This window comes from Odocoileus virginianus, chromosome 1 (genome assembly GCF_023699985.2).
Source record: "Odocoileus virginianus isolate 20LAN1187 ecotype Illinois chromosome 1, Ovbor_1.2, whole genome shotgun sequence".
NCBI lineage: Eukaryota > Metazoa > Chordata > Mammalia > Artiodactyla > Cervidae > Odocoileus > Odocoileus virginianus.
Genome location: NC_069674.1, coordinates 40,266,429 through 40,282,474, shown reverse-complemented (window position 1 = coordinate 40,282,474; position 16,046 = coordinate 40,266,429).

The following is a 16,046-nucleotide window of genomic DNA, read 5'->3' as shown; positions in this document are numbered from 1 at the left end:
CCATCCCAGGCCCTGAGAACCCTACATCTGGGATGCTGGGAGCCAGGACCTTCCAGAGTCTGGGAGGGCATCCCTGTGCCTGGGCTTCTCCAGGAAGCCAACCCAGGGAACATCAGAGTGGATACACCTCTACCTGTTCTGAGCAGCAGATCCCCTCCCCAGCCCCTTGGGTCCTCCCCACTCCCTGCCCCCCAGCCCTTCATCCCAGTTCTCCAGCCCCTCCCCTCCCAGCCCTTCTCCAGCCCCAGACCTTCTCCTCTCTCCATAGGTGGCCTCTCTGCTCTCACAGCTGCTCCCTTCCTCTTCCTGGGCCACTCGGATTTGGGGGGCATCCTTGCTTAATTGTGACCCGCTGATGTGGACAGAGGTTGACCTCTGTTTGCTGTAGACTCTGGCTGTGTCATGGAAGGGCTCAGAACTTACTAAGGCTTCCCCTTGTCACACCTCTCCTCTCCTGGAGGTGGGTGGGGTAACCTCCCTGCCATGCAGGTCTATGTCTGTCTGCTCCTGACCTGGAAGAGCAGCTTGATTCGGAACCCAGACTTGAGGCGCCCCCAAAGCCCCCATATGGCCTACTCCAGAGTCTCTCCCCAGCGCTGATGGCTAAGCTGGCTCCCTCCCTCCAGCATTCTTGTCTTAGGGCAGGCGCCTGCCCCAAGGCTCACACCATAATCCTGCAGCCTACCTTCACCTCCATTGATTATTTGGGGCCCCCATCAAGGTGAACTGTCTCCACCTTTAAGTAACATTGAAATCAGCACACTTATCAGCCATCACCCTGGACTTCCACCTTCTCTCAAATTCTAACCTGTGGTCTCATTCCCCGTGGCTACCAGCTGTCTGTGGAGAATGCTGCCTAGTTTGAGGCCCCCCTTCTCACTGCTCTTAAGAAGATGGCAAATCCTAATCAGATAGGACTTCCAGAATTATCCCCACCACAAGCTCAAAGCCCTTTCAGGTAGCAGGACCGCAGCCCCCTCCTTCCTTGGGACCTTTGCACATGCGTCTACCTCTGGGAAGAGTGTCCCTGTTGCCTCTCTTCACCTGCTTGAGCCTCATTCCTCAGGTCCTCTCCTACATGTTCTCTATGCCTTGAGAACCCCTCCTGCCCCATCCCCTTGGCCCCCTTCTGCGGAGCACCTTGTCATGAAATAGTCATGCACACAGTGCATCTCTCATGCAGCATCCCGCTCACCTGCAAACATTTCATTGGTTTTATTGTTGTTTGCTCGAGTCAGTCCTCAGGGCTGGTCATGGTGGCTTTGATGGACACTGCTCTGCTCACCACTGAAGCTCCAGTGCGGGGCTGGCCCTGGTGGGGCACGCAGGGACCACTCACTGACCAATGACAGGAGGTGTTTGCTGAGTGGCATCCTGACAGGGAAAGCCCCCATCAGTGAAAAAATGAAAACAAACCTAAGCTTGGGTCTGGAGAGGGTTTGCCAAGAGGGGTCAGTCCCAAGAGCACCTGAGCCGCTCCTCTCTCAGGAGGGCCGTCATCCACAGAAGGGGCTGCGCTTGCAGTTTTGTGTTTTGACCTGCTGAGGTTTCTCACAGAGGATGGGACCTGTTCACGAAAAAGAGTTTTGATGCCCAGAAGGGCCATGTTCCCACAAAACAAACCTGCTGGCTCTGAGGGCCATTCCCTGAGAAGACGCTGAGGTGAGGGTCTGGAGCATCCACCCCAAAGTTCCACAGAGCAGCATCAGGTTCAGCTCTTTCTGTTAGAATCGTGGACCCCAGGCATGGAAACCGCCCTCACATCTTCCTGTCAGCAGAGTGAGTCTGCTAGGACCTCCTTCTCAGGTTGTTTGGAGGACTACCTGAGGCTGTGGGGAAGATGCCCAGCACGCAGGGGTGAGCCTTATCCGGATGCAGGGACAGGAACATCTCGTATGTGGCTCGATCACTGGCTTCCCTCAGCGTGTCTGGCCCCTTCACAACCCCAGGAGCAGAAAAGGTGATCTCCATTTGGCAGATGAGGAAACAGAACCATTAAGGTGGCCATTTTTCTTTTCTTTTTTAAAATTTGAAGTTATATTGGTCTCCCCTCAAAAAATGCTTAGACTTAATTCTTTCAATTAACCTTGCATACACTTCTGCCACTTTTTTTTCAATTGACATATAATTCACACACTACAAAACTCACCATTTTGATTTGGGGAATTCAGTGGTTTTTAGTATATTCACAAGGTTGTGCAACCAGCCAGCACCATCATCTAATATTAGAACTTCTCATCTTGCCAAAGAGGAGCTGCCGCCCACTAGCAGTCATGCCCATTCCCTTCTCCCCAGCCTCTGGCAACCACTAACCTACTTTTTGTCTATAGATTTGGTTTATTCTAGACAGTTCACATAAATGGAATTGTACAATATCTAATCTCATTTGTCTGGTTTCTTTCACTTAGCATAATGTCTTCAAAATTCAGCCATATTGTAACATTGTATCATGTGTCAGTACTTCTTTTTTTTTAATTAAAAATATTTATTTATTTGGCTGCATGGGGTCTTAGTTGCAGCGTGTGGGATCTGTTTCCCTGACCAGGAATTGAACCCAGTCCCCCTATATTTGAAGCACAAAGTCTTAGCCACTGGACCACCAGGGAAGTTCCAATACTTTATTCTTTTACAGACAAATAATATTCTATTGTTAGTATATATTGCATTTTGTTCATCTGTTAGTCAGTTGATGGACATTTGGTTGACTATTATGAGTAATTGTACACAAGTTTTTGTGTGGATATAGGTTTTCAGTTCTCTTCATATGTACCTAGGCATGGGATTGCTGGGTCAAATAGTAACTCTAAGTTTAACTTTCCTTTTTTTTTTTTAGTAACTCTAAGTTTAACTTTCTTGAAGAACCACTAATGGTTCCAAAGTGACGGCTCCAGTTTACATTCCCACCACCAATGAGTATAAGGGTTCTAGTTTCTCCTCATCCTTGCCAACATCTGTTATTTTCTTTTTTTTTTTACAAAGTAGCTCAGACACTTGAGAATTTTTCTTTTTTAATGTTTATTTATTTATTTGGCTGTGCTGGTTCTTAGTTGCTGCATGTGGGATCTAGTTTCCTGACCAGGGGTCAAACCTGGATCCCCTGCATTGGGAGCTCAGAATCTTAGCCACTGGACCACTAGGGAAGTCACAGATTTTTTTTTAATATGCATTTATTTGATTTTTGGTGTTCAGATCTTGCTGTTCACGGGCTTTCTCTAGTTGTGGTGAGCAGGGGCTACTCTAGTTGCAGTGCTTGGGCCTCTCATTGCTGTGGTTTCTCTGGTGGAGCACAGACTCTAGGCACATAGGCTTCAGTAGTTGTGGCATGTGGGCTCAGAAGTTGCGGCTCACGTGGGCTTCAGAGTGCAGACTCACTAGTTGTGGCACATGGGCACATGTTGCCCCACAGCATGTGGGATCTTCCCAGACCAGTGATCACACCCAGAGCAGTGTCCCTTGCATTGCAAGGCAGATTCTTAACCACTGGACCACCAGGGAAACCCCAACATTTGTTATTTTCTGTGTTTAACAGCCATCATGAAGAGTGTGAAGTGGTGTCTCACTGAGGTTTTCATTTGCATTTCCCTCATGACTGATAATATTGGGCAACTTTCATGTGCTTATGGCCATTTGTGTACTTTGCAGAAATGTTTCTTCAAGTTTTTGGTCCTTTTCTTTTTTGGCTGTACTACATAACATTCAGGATTGTAGTTCCCTGAACAGGGATCAAACCAGCACCACCTGCAGTAGAAGAGTGCAGTGTTAACTACTGGTCTACCAGGGAAGTCCCTTTTGCCCATTTTTAAATTGAGTTACTTGTCTTTGATTATTGAGTCGTAGGAGTTCTTTATATATTCCAGATACTCTGCTACTTTTAAAAAATTAATTAATTGGTCTTCGTTGCTGCATGTAGACATTCTCTAGTTACTGTTCATTGTGGTGCGCAGGTTTCTCATTGTGGTGGCTTCTCTTGTTGCAGAGCATGGGCTCTGGTGGACACAGACTTCAGCAGTGGCAGCACACAGGCTCAGTAGTTGTGGGACATGCACTTAGTTGTTCCTTGGCGTGTGGAATATTCCCCGACCAGGGATCAAACCCATGCCCCCTGCATTGGCGGGCAGATTTTTATCCACTGTGCCACCAGCGAAGTCCCTCTGCCACTTTTTAAATAAGCAACAATATAAGGTTTCATTGTTTTATGTGAATGAGTAATGAGTTTATGTGCTCAGTCATGTCCGACTCTTTGCAACCTCATGGACTATAACCCACCAGGCTCCTCTGTCTATGGGATTTTCCAGGCAAGAATACTGGAGTGGGTTGTCATTTCCTTCTCCAGGGGATCTCCAAGATCCAAGGATTGAATCCATGTCTCCTGTGTCTCCTGCAGTGCAGGCAGATTCTTTACCCGCTGAGCCATTGGAGAAGCCCCCGTTTTATATTGTGCATAGGCTAAAACCAGAGTTACACTGACTATTGGGAGGGAGCACATCAACAAATGTGTGTCTGAAGTACTAGGAGAGACCCACTTCTCAGCCCAGTCTGATTCAATGCACCTCATCCTGATTCTGGGTGAATGCCTAACCTGAGTGTTTCCCTAATGGCTTGTGAGCTGGTGTTCTGCCTCACGAGTCTGCGGGGAGAGGTGGATTCACATGAGCACCATTTATCTCAGAAAGGTGTGTGCTGTGAGATGATGTGTGGGCTGTTGACCCTTCCCTGGTGGTCACTGCGGTGCTTCTCCAAGCCAGGAGCAGCTGGGTCTGGCCCCTGTTCACCGAGACCCCTCGCCAGCCATGTGGAGTGGAAACCCAGAGCTCTGTCCGGACAGCCGGTCACGCAGGTGTGTGTGGTCTTGCAGGTGGGCACAGGTAATGGGTGATCTCACCGCCCCCTCCTGAGCCCCAGAAGGGATGAAGCTTTGCCCACACCAGGAAGTGTGCTCAGCCCCCATGTTTGAGAATGCAGCAGTATCTTCTAGAAGCTCTGTTTTGATCCCAGGTAGGATGATGAGTGTTCCTAGGTCTGCCATCCCATCTCTGAGAGTCCTCCAGCCACTGCAGGCACCCCCCACAGCTTCCCTCCCAGGAGCCCAGGCAAGGCCTTGGGCCAGTGAGATGGACCAGGAATAGTACGAGAGGGTAGAGGCAGACCAGGGAGGGGGTGGTCCACATTTGTTGTGACAGAATGATATGTGCTGTCTATGTGTCTCCTGTGTAGAAAAAGATGGGAGGAGACACCAAAATGGTGCTTGTGTCTGGCTATTGGGATTATAGGTGACTACAAGCTTATTTTTGCAGGTGCTTTTCATTTTTCTCCTGATTTCCACAATAAACATCACCAACCTGAGCTGGCCTGACTGGCGGGGCACTGGGCAGGCTGCTATGAGATCCATGAAGCGAAGCCAGTGTTGTCAACCCCCTGACACCTTCCCTGAGAGCCTTGTACAGATGCCCAGCATTTCAGCATGGGGTCTTGATGGAGGCAGCCCAGAGATGACATGCAGGATGGGGTGAGGGCAGCTCCCTATATGAAGGCACTCCACTGTCTGGTTTGCCAGAGCTGAGCCCTGTTCTTTCCTCCTCCAAGGTTAGTTGGCAGACTATGATTTTTACTTTTGCTTGGGGGAAAAATACCCTTCTGGCCTGCAAAAAGACAGAATATTCCAGAAACCAAATCTGAACGAGCAGACCATCTGTTCTGTTTAAATCTACACTGAGCTGAGCAAACAGTCAAACGATGCTGCAGGTGGAGAAAGGGCATGATGCAAAGGTCCCCGTCACAGCGCTTTGCAGTCACGGCCCCAAACCCACTTTCCCCACGCCATCCATCACTCTGCCCTCAGTTTACCAGGGTCAAAAACATGCCAGCAAGCACTCCATACATTGCCCAAGTGAAGAAAGCAGGACAGAAACCCTCCACTCTCCTGCTCTCACCCTGCAGTCAGGCAGGCTGTATTCCTCCCCAAAGCAGCATGGGCCACACCAGCTGGCTGTCATGATCCCATGTGGAACTGAGGGGACCAGAGAGCTGAGAGAGGCTTGGTCTGAATGGCAGGCTGGACATGGAGGGGAGAGGCCAGGGCAAGGAGTAGTTCAGGGATCTGAAAACCCCATGAGTGTTGGGATTGAAGCTGGTGACGGGCAACACAGGCTGGAAGGGACAGGAGAGAGGATGATGGAGTTAGAGGCCAGAGTGGAGCGGAGGCCTGGGGAGTGACTCAGGTCTTGTCTGGAAATAAGTAAGTGTTCATACGAGAGGCATAGTCTTTCCAGAGTCTTGGAAGAGTTTTGGCAACAAGACCCAGTACTGGCAGCCTGTCTGACGGGCGTCTGATTCAGCCCCCAAGATGCATTACTCAAGCCTCAGTGCTCACAGGGCTACACCCAAGGGAGTGAGGGTGTGCCCACCCTGAAGCCTTTAGTCAAGGAGAAAATCTCTCCCAGGAACCCCTGGCCAGGGACTGGGCTTGTGCCATTGCCCGAGCCTCTTGTTGGCTGGGAAGATGGCAAGACCTTGACTGGGGTGCAGATACCCAAAGACCAACCAGAGGAGGAGGGCAGAGGTGTGTGTTCAGATCTGCCTGTACTGAGGAAGTCACCCTCATCACTTGGTCTGGCAGAGACTCATGGGCCAGCAAGGGAGTGGGCAAGCTTCCTGGGGGAGAAAGGGGTGCAGGTGTGCCCCGGTGGCAGCTGGGGTCCTGGGGAAGCTAGAGGCAACATCACTGGAAGGGGGCATCTCATGTGATTGGTTTGGGGGAGGGGGCACATGCTTGGCTTTCTCTGCTTGGTCCTGAGTTGGAAATAGGGACAGAAATTGGGGAAGCTGTCAGTTTGACAAAGTGTTGGCCATTTGGGGCCAATCATTACAGGGGTTATTGTTTAGCTTCCTGGGTTGTCCCTAGAGACAGTAGGCTGGCTTCCTTCAAGTCTGACTTAACAGCAGCCGACTTCCTGGGCTGGCTGCTGTAGAGAAAGGGTTGGTTCCCTTGACTGACCACTGCGGCTTGTGGGTCAGAGGACTGTTTTTATAAATAGCCTGGCTATTGTCTATATATTCAATCTCTCATTGGCTGGTGCTAATCGGCATCTCTTCGGCTGTGGGGACCCTTGCCTCAAGTCCAAGGGACATCTGAACACAAGAATCAAAACAGTGGGGCAGTGGCCACATAGAGCAGTCTTCCAAAGACACTTTTTAGCAATGATCTCGTGAACGGTAGCCACGACTTTTCCAATCACTAGTAAATGGGTGACCCCACTGGAAAATGGAACCTAGTAAATTAAAAGGTCAGCAATTTGATTTATACATTTACCTGTTAGATTTTTATTAGTATGAATCAGTCCCCAAAACTCAGGTCACCTCTGTGTGCACTCTGGCAGGGGTTCCAAAGAAAGATCACACAAAGATCTGGTAATGGGATCAGAGTATCAGACAGGGAGCCTTCCCAGAAGGGGCACCAGTCTCTCCGAAAACCATCACATGGCTTCTACTTAGAATTTCAACATTTACAGCAGGTTAGGGGGAAATGTGCCTATCAGCACGGTTTTTTTCATCTTATGACATAGTGGAATATAAACAGTGGCAGATTTGAGTTGGATTATTTATTCAAATCAAAATTGAGAGTAAAAGAGTTAAGTTTCCTGTTGGAGTAGTATTAGGTTTAAGGATAAATTTAGTGCTAGAGGCAGCACTGGGCTTGGGGTTAACTTAACTTTAGGGTTGAAGTTTGCTTTAGCTGTAGTTCTACTGGAACAGGGCCCACACTTATTTATTTATAACGTTATTAACACTCGGGCTTCCCTGGTGGGCTCAGACGGTAAAGAATCTGCCTGCAATGCAGGGGGCATGGGTTCCATTCCTGGGTCAGGAAGATCCCCTGGAGAAGGGCATGGCAACCCACTGCAGAATTCTTGACTGGAGAATTCCATGGACAGAGGAGCCTGGTGGGCTACAATTCAAGGGGTCGCAAAGAGTCAGACAAGACTAACATTTTCACTTTTATTAACCTTCACTATGCTTGTAAAGGCCCATCTCTAAATACAGCCACAGTGGAAACTGGCACTCCAACATGGGGGTTTGGGGGACACACAAACATTCAGCCTTAGTTAGTCTCAGGGTTTAGAATGGTTGACTGCTTAGGGTTAGGGGTAGGGGTAGGCTGTGGTCAGTACTAGAGGTAATGCTAGACTCACATGAGAGGGAGGAAGCTACTGTTAGGATTAAGGTAATTTTGGGGGGGAGGGCCTGTTAAGGCCAGGGATTAGAGAGAGCTTTAGGATTAGGACTAGGTTTGAGGGAACATTATGTTTCTCTTTTTTTGGCTGCCCTAGGTCTTCGTTGCAGAATGAGGGCTTTCTCTAGTTGTGGCCCATAGGCTTAGTGGCCCAGCAGCATGTGGGATCTTAGTTCTGACCAGGGATAGTTCTCATGTGCCCTCATTGAAAACGGAAGTCCCAGGAAGGCAATATTTCATCTACTGTGAGTGGTAGGTTCCGAGTCTGAATTAGGGTTAGAGTTCAAGTCAGAGTTAAATGAGGCTGGAATCAGGGTCACAGTTATAGGTAGATTTATGATTAAGGGTAGGAATGAAATTTAGAGTTAATGACAGCCTTAACTTTTGGGTTAATGCTAGTTACCATTAAGTACAGGGTAAGTGTTAGTGCTAGGGTGGTAAAAGTTTAGGGTTAAAGTTTGGTTCAGCATTAGGGTTAAGTTTAAGGTTGCTTCTCTTGTGGCTCAGCTAGTAAAGAATCCGCCTGCAATGTGAGAGACCGGGGTTCGATCCCTGGGTTGGGAAGAAACCCTGGAGGAGGGGAAGGCTACCCACTCCAGTATTCTGGCCTAGAGAATTCCACAGACCGTATAGTCCATTGGGGTCGCAAAGAGTCAGACACAACTGAGTGACTTTCACTTTCAGGTTAGGGCTAGGTTTAGAATTAAGGTTAGGACTTCCCTAGTTGTAAAGTGGGTAAGAATCTGCCTGCTAATGCAGGGGACACAGATTTGATCCCTGGTCTGGGAAGATTCCATATGCTGTGGAGAAAGTAAGCCTGTGCGCCACAGCTACTAAGCCCGCGTGATGAAACCACTGAAGCCCGCATGCCTAGAGCTTGTGCTCCGCAACAAGAGGTGCCCTGAGCACCACAGTGAAGAGTAGCCCCTGCTTGCCATAGGCAAAGAAAGCCAGTGAGCAGCAGCAAAGACCCAGCGCCGCTAAAATAAAGAAAGAAAGAAAAAACTTTAAAACAACAAAATGTACCTTTAAAAAAATTAAGATTAGATTTAGGGTTAAATTGAGTTTTACTGTTAAAGGTTGGATTAGAATTAAGGTTAGTTTAGGATCAAGACTGTGTTTAGAGATGCAATGATAAATCTTAACTGAGACAATATAAGAATTCACTATGGTGAGGATATAAGATTAACACAGAGAAATGCATAATAGCCTTCACATACACAAATCACAAACAGCCTTCATATACAGTGGTAGAGCAAATGATATGCAATATCGCGAAAGAGAATAAACTACTTAGGAAGAAACTTGAAAAGGAATGTACAAAACCTGTAGAAGGGAAACATTAAAGCATTCCTGTAAGACACAAGCCTAGATGTGAATAAATGGAAGATATGTATTTCTTAGTCTTAGAGATAGAACAAGTCAATATTATTATGATGTCAGTTTCCCTAAGTTAATTTATAAATTCAACACAGTTCCCATAAAAACACCAAGATCTTTTGTGACATGGATGAGTTGATATGAAAGTTTATAGGGAAAAATTACCAGGATACAATAGCCAGGAAATCACAAGCCACAAGCCCTACCAAACACTGAAACATGAAAAGTGTGGTAGAAAACAAAACTTAAATAGTAAGCAGGCAGTAAAAGGCATTATCTCTTTGAATTTAAAGGGAATGCCTATATAGTTCTGCCATATGGTGGGTTTGGCTTTGACCTGAGGTTATTAATAAAACATTTCTTACACTATTGAATAACTTTAAATTGTCAATGCAGTTGAATTTTGTTCAACTATCTGTCTTGTATCTATGGAGAGGCTTGTCATATATTATTTTAATTATATTGACTATATTAATTATATTATTATATTTTAAATTCATCTGGAAGGCATGAATATGTGATAATAACCAGAAAAGTACAAAGTTAGAAGATAAATTAGGAGGACACACCCTACAAATTTTAATATATTGGTACTAATTTTGAGGCTCCTTGACACCAGGACAAATATAAAGAACAGACCAATGAAATGAATTAGGCAGTCCAAAAGCAGAATTCTATTATAAAGATAAGAAATATGACAAATACAGCTGCAAAGAATTGCTGCTTTCTTAATAAACGTTTTGAGGATAAAACTGCTAGGTATCCGGAAAATGGTTTCTATTGCATTACATGTTTTTGTTGTTCAGTCGCTAAGTCATGTCTGACTTTCTGCAACCCCATGAACTGCGGCACACCAGGCTCCTCTGGCCTCCACCATCTCCCAGAGTTTGCTCAGATTCATGTCCATTGAGTTGGTGATACTATCTAACCATCTCATCCTTTGCCATCTCCTCCTTTTGCCTTCCATCTTTCCCAGCACCAGAGTCTTTTCCAGTGAGTTGGCTCTTCGAATCAGGTGGCCAAAGTATTGGAGCTTCAGCTTCAGTATCAGTCTTTCCAATGAATAATCAGGGTTGATTTCCTTTAGAATGGACTGATTTGATCTCCTTACAGTCCAAGGGACCCTCAAGAGTCTTCTCCGACACCACAGTTCGAAAGCATCAATTCTTCAGCGCTCAGCCTTTTTTATGGTTCAGCTCTCACATCTGTACATGACTACTGGAAAAAACATAGCTTCAACTATATGGACCTTTGTGAGCAAAGTGATATCTCTGCTTCTTAATATGCTGTCTTGGTTTATCATCGCTTTCTAAAATTAATATAGGTTGAGTAAAGTTTTAAATGTAAAAGAAAACCATTAATAATATATATCAAATTTTATATTATCTTGGCAGTGGGAAATCTTTTTAAACATAAGAGCAAAACATAAAATATTAAAAAAATAAAGGCATAAAATACAGCAAAATGTGTGTATATATACACATATATATGTGTTGCATATATGTATATAACTATGTGAAAAGCAATGGAGAAGGCAATGGTGCCCCACTCCAGTCGGATACAACTGAGAGACTTCACTTTCACTTTTCACTTTCATGCATTGGAGAAGGAAATGGCAACCCACTCCAGTGTTCTTCCCTGGAGAATCCCAGGGACGAGGGAGCCTGGTGGGCTGCCGTCTATGGGGTCAAACAGAGTCAGACACGACTGAAGCGACTTAGCAGCAGCAGCAGCAGCAGCAGCATGTAAAAAGAAAAATTCTTTAATCCACAAAAAAACCCACAAATGAAATTAAATGAGAAATGATGAAATAAAAAAATCATAGCATATATGTCAAGTTTTTATATTCATATACATTGTCCTTACAAATCACTTGTAATATTTTTTTTAAATCACTTGTAATATTGCCAGCCTTCTGGAAAACGGAAAAAAGTACACATATAGGACTTGCATAGAGAAGAAATACAAATGGTCTATAAATTCATGAAAAAATATTAAATGTAATAAGACACAACTGAGCAACTGAACTGAACTGAACTGAGTAAGACACGCGAATGAAAACATAAGATACCAACTTTCACACTTTCATGTGGCTTATGAAAAGCAGGGATGCATCTTAAAAAGTAGTCTAGGGAGACAACATTCATTTCAAAACTGACACAGCAGAAATATCAAGTCAATATTGTATTTAAACTTAAGACCTTGGAAAACTTTTAAATGTCCAAAAATGAGTTCAGTAAGCCGTGGTTGAGCATAGAAAGGAACATAATGCTACCATTAAGACTGTTGAAATAATATTTAATAACATGGGAAGATGTTAACCTAAGCAAAATGAAATAAGTAAGTATAGAATAATTATAGCTCACAGTTTTGCAAATTATATGGTTGTGTGTTAAAGAGGCAGGACAGGAAAGAGATCTTACTGCTAAAGGTGCTGTCTTTTGTATGACCTCACTGTGTTTTTATTTCCTTTTACTCAGCTCTATCCTCTGAAGTTTATGCTCTGAACAAATTTTATGTGGCAGTAAGAAAAAAAATATTCTGAGCCCAGATCACACCCTTGGCAAGGAACTGTGCCAGTGAGCCTGGGGATGTGGGTCTGGAATGCAGCCTTCCCTAGCATATTTCTCTCCACCCCTAAGGAGAGCAGGGTGGGCAGCAGGGATCAGAGGACAGTGATGGGATTCCTAGGGTCTAGGGACTGAGCCTGCCCTTTCTCCTGGGAACGGATTACAGCTGCCTCCATCTCCTCTCAGCTTTACACCATGGGCGTGGCTCCGAGGACCACGTGACATCCATAGACACCCCACTCCACCACCCCACCCCCCCCAAGCTCTGCGGTTCCCTGCCTCCTCAGCTTTCCCGGGTCCCAGAGCCTCGCTGGGCACCTGCAGATATCGGGCTGCAACTGGTGTGGACACCGAGAAGGAAGAGGGCAAACGAAGCCCCTTAGAGAGCCGCCCCGCATTCGGGGCCTGACGCAGTTTAGTGAGAAAAAGAATCCCTGGGCCATTGAGTGAGTGGTTCAGCGGGCTCTCTACTCTTGACCCTGGCATCCTGCCTCTCTGGTAGCAGAAAGCCCATCCTCACTGGAATAGCGAGGTTGGTACTTTTTAAAACATCGTCACTTGGCAAAGTGGAAAAGTGGTAGCTCACACATGGGGAACTTTTGCTCATTCGTGAAATCCCAGGGCCTGGGAATCAATGGTCTAGAGACAGCACTATCCAACAGAAATAGGATTCAGCCCACAAATGGAATGTTAAGCTTTCTAGCAGCCACGCTGCATTTTAATCATATTTTATTCAACACAATTTATTGAAAATATTATCATATCAACCTGGAACCAATAAAACATTATTTAATACCACATTTAACTTGGGGGGGAGGGGGAGTACTGTCTTTGACACCCAGTGTGTGTTTTCCACTGGCTGCACATCTCAGTTTGGACTCGCCCGATTGCAAGTGTTCATAGCCCTGTGGCTGCCAGCGCACCACACCACTGGAGAGCTCTGGAGGCCCGCAAACCATTCAGGACCAATCAGTGAATGGACCAAGGAACCCAGAGCAAGGCTAAATCGCCAGAGATCTTGTCCAGGAAGGGGAGCGCCGCGCGAGGTGCAGTCGATGGCCAGCAGGGGGCGCGGGCGCTCTGCGGCCGCCGGATTTCTCGTGTTTCTGCTCTATCCGTCCTGGCCCCTGGTGGGGGTATTTTTCGCAAAAACCCTGCTAGCATCTTCACTCAAAAAGAACACCCAGACATTTGGAGGTGGTCTGCACCCCCTGCACTCCCCTTCTAAAAGTTGAGGCCCTTTCCAGAAGGCCACACTCAGCAAGTGGTGGGTAAATACTCATAACCTAACAGAAGGCTTGAGTGTTCATTGGATGGACTGATGTTGAAGCTGAAACTCCAATACTTTGGCCACCTGATGCGAAGAGCTGACTTATTTGAAAAGACCCTGATGCTGGGAAAGATTGAGGGAAGGAGGAGAAGGGGATGACAGAGGATGAGATGGTTGGATGGTATCACCGACTCAATGGACATGAGTTTGGGTAAACTCTGGGAGCTGGTTTAAACTCTGGGAGATGGACAGGGAGGTCTGACGTGCTGCAGTTCATGGGGTCGCAAAGAGTCGGACATGACTGAATGACTGAACTGATCTGACTGAACACGAGGCCATGCTCAGTGGGAGGCCAAACGGGATAAATGAATGATTGTCATCCAAGGCTCTAGTGGGGTGAATGAAAGATTCAGGTGGCTACTCTTTCTTTCACATCTGCCAGGTTAAGCTCAATGTCAATATTTGAATACAAGGGCGGAACTGGCTGGAAGGCAAGGCTGAAGACACTTAGTCTGGCATTTCCAAAGCACATAACACACAACTCAACTAATCTTCTCGACTAACTTCAAAGTGAATGCCCTCATTTCTCAGCTGAGGGAAATGGGGAGTCTATCTTCCTGGGGACCCTGGGGAGACAGGAACAGAGATGAGCTACCCCCCTAGAGACTAGCCACCCCCGACCAAGACCATCACTTCTCCCATTCAGTCATTCCTTCAGCAAATATTTATTACGAAGCTGCTGTGTGTCAAACATTGTGCTCTGGAGCAGGACTGTCAAGAGGAAGAGCAGAGCTCTGTCTGGGAAGGTCAGCAGTACCTGGAGGACAGAGGCCAGCCGGACCATAGGGGTTAAATCCAATCAGAGTGACTCCAGGACGCAAGTGGAGTGTCCGGTCCAACATTCCTCTCCAATATAGCCAAGGCTGGGGTGGGGGTTGTTTGCAGAGGGGAAGGCCAACCCTTCCACCCACTGGAGCATCCTGGAAGTCACTGCTGTGAGCCCCACACAGTCTTGCTCCAGTGATTTCAAGACTCCTGCAGGTGCCGCCCTGGCTTTTCCCAGGAACCTGGTTGGAAACCTCTTTGGTGAGGCTTGTTCCTCATCCCCGAAACCCCGGGTGGGGAGTCTCACCCATGATGAGCCCTCCCAGGTGAAGGAAGGAACAGTGATCCTGCCTGGGAGTTTGGGGGGCTGATCAAAGCAGAAGTGAGTTAGGACACGCATAGGCAGAGGAGGCCTCTAACCACCACCCCACCTGTGAAAGCCAATGGCAGAAGCTCCTGGCTAGTGGGAGGCTGCTGTGTGTGTTCTGCAGCCAGTGGAGTCCCTGCCCTAGGGGACCTACACTCAGAACTGTACTGAGCTTCCAGAGTTATAGCTGCTGATAAGTTGAACTCTGACCCCAAATCCCCATGTTGATGCCCTAACCCCCAGGACCTGAGAACCTAACAGTATATGGAGATAGGGTCTTCAAAGAGGTAATGAAGGTAAAAAGAGGCCTAATTCAACAAGACCAGTGTCCTCATCGCCTCTTCTGATGAGAAGAAGAGAGCTGCACAGAGGGATGACTGTGTGAGGACACAGACCAAGGACCTCTATCACCATGCCAACGAGAGGCCTCCGAAGAAACCAGTCCTGTAGACACCTTGATCTTGGACTCCCAGCCTTCAGAATTCTGAAGCAATTGAAGGTCTCTTGTTTAACCCCACCACCCCACCCCTCCCTACCCCGGTCTGTGGTATTTGTTATGGTGACCAGGGTTGACCAATACACAGCCACCCTCTGGTCCCTGCAGCCTCTGCCTTCCCCCACATGCATGCATGGATGCATCTCTTCTTTGCCCTTTCTAGCTTGTGATAGAGGTTCTACATCAGCCCATTTGTACCATGGTTGGGGTTCTGCAGACACACTTCCAGCAGCCCACCCTCCATTCAAACTGCCTGACACTCCCATGGGAGGTGGCCCCTGCCTTCTGACTTGTGTCTAGCTCCAGTTGCTACCCCAGTTTCTCAGAGGCACTGATGTTCCTAGGAATCCTGACTGGTCCTAAACCACCAGACATGGGTAATCCTGCCGAGAGGGAGGAGGTGACTCGAGTTCCATCTAGGGGATTGAGGAGTAGCCTGGGAGAAGTGGAGGATACTCCCTGGCCACAGACTGTGGGACACAGGGCACTTATCTCAAGTTTTCCCACATAAAGTTATTAGTTTCCAATCTCTTAAAGTTAGGGGGAAAAGATAAAACAGACTGTGGGGAAGCAGACTTAGAAATCTACACTGGGACTTTACTGGTGGTACTGTGAATAAGAATCTGCCTGCCAATGCAGATTCCCAGTTCGATCCCTAGTCTGGGAAGATTCCACATGCCACAGGGCAACTAGGTTTGTGCACCAAAACTACTAAAACACTTGCACTGTAAGCCCACAAGCCACAATTAGAGAAAGCTTGCGCAAAGCAGTGAAGACCAAGCACAGCCCCCCAAAAAAACCCCACAAATTAAAACAAAAGAAAATAAATCTACACTGTAAGCCACAGAGGTGGAAACGCAGACGTCCAAGCGCTACCTCTGACCCAGTGGGCCAGCCCTGCAGATTTC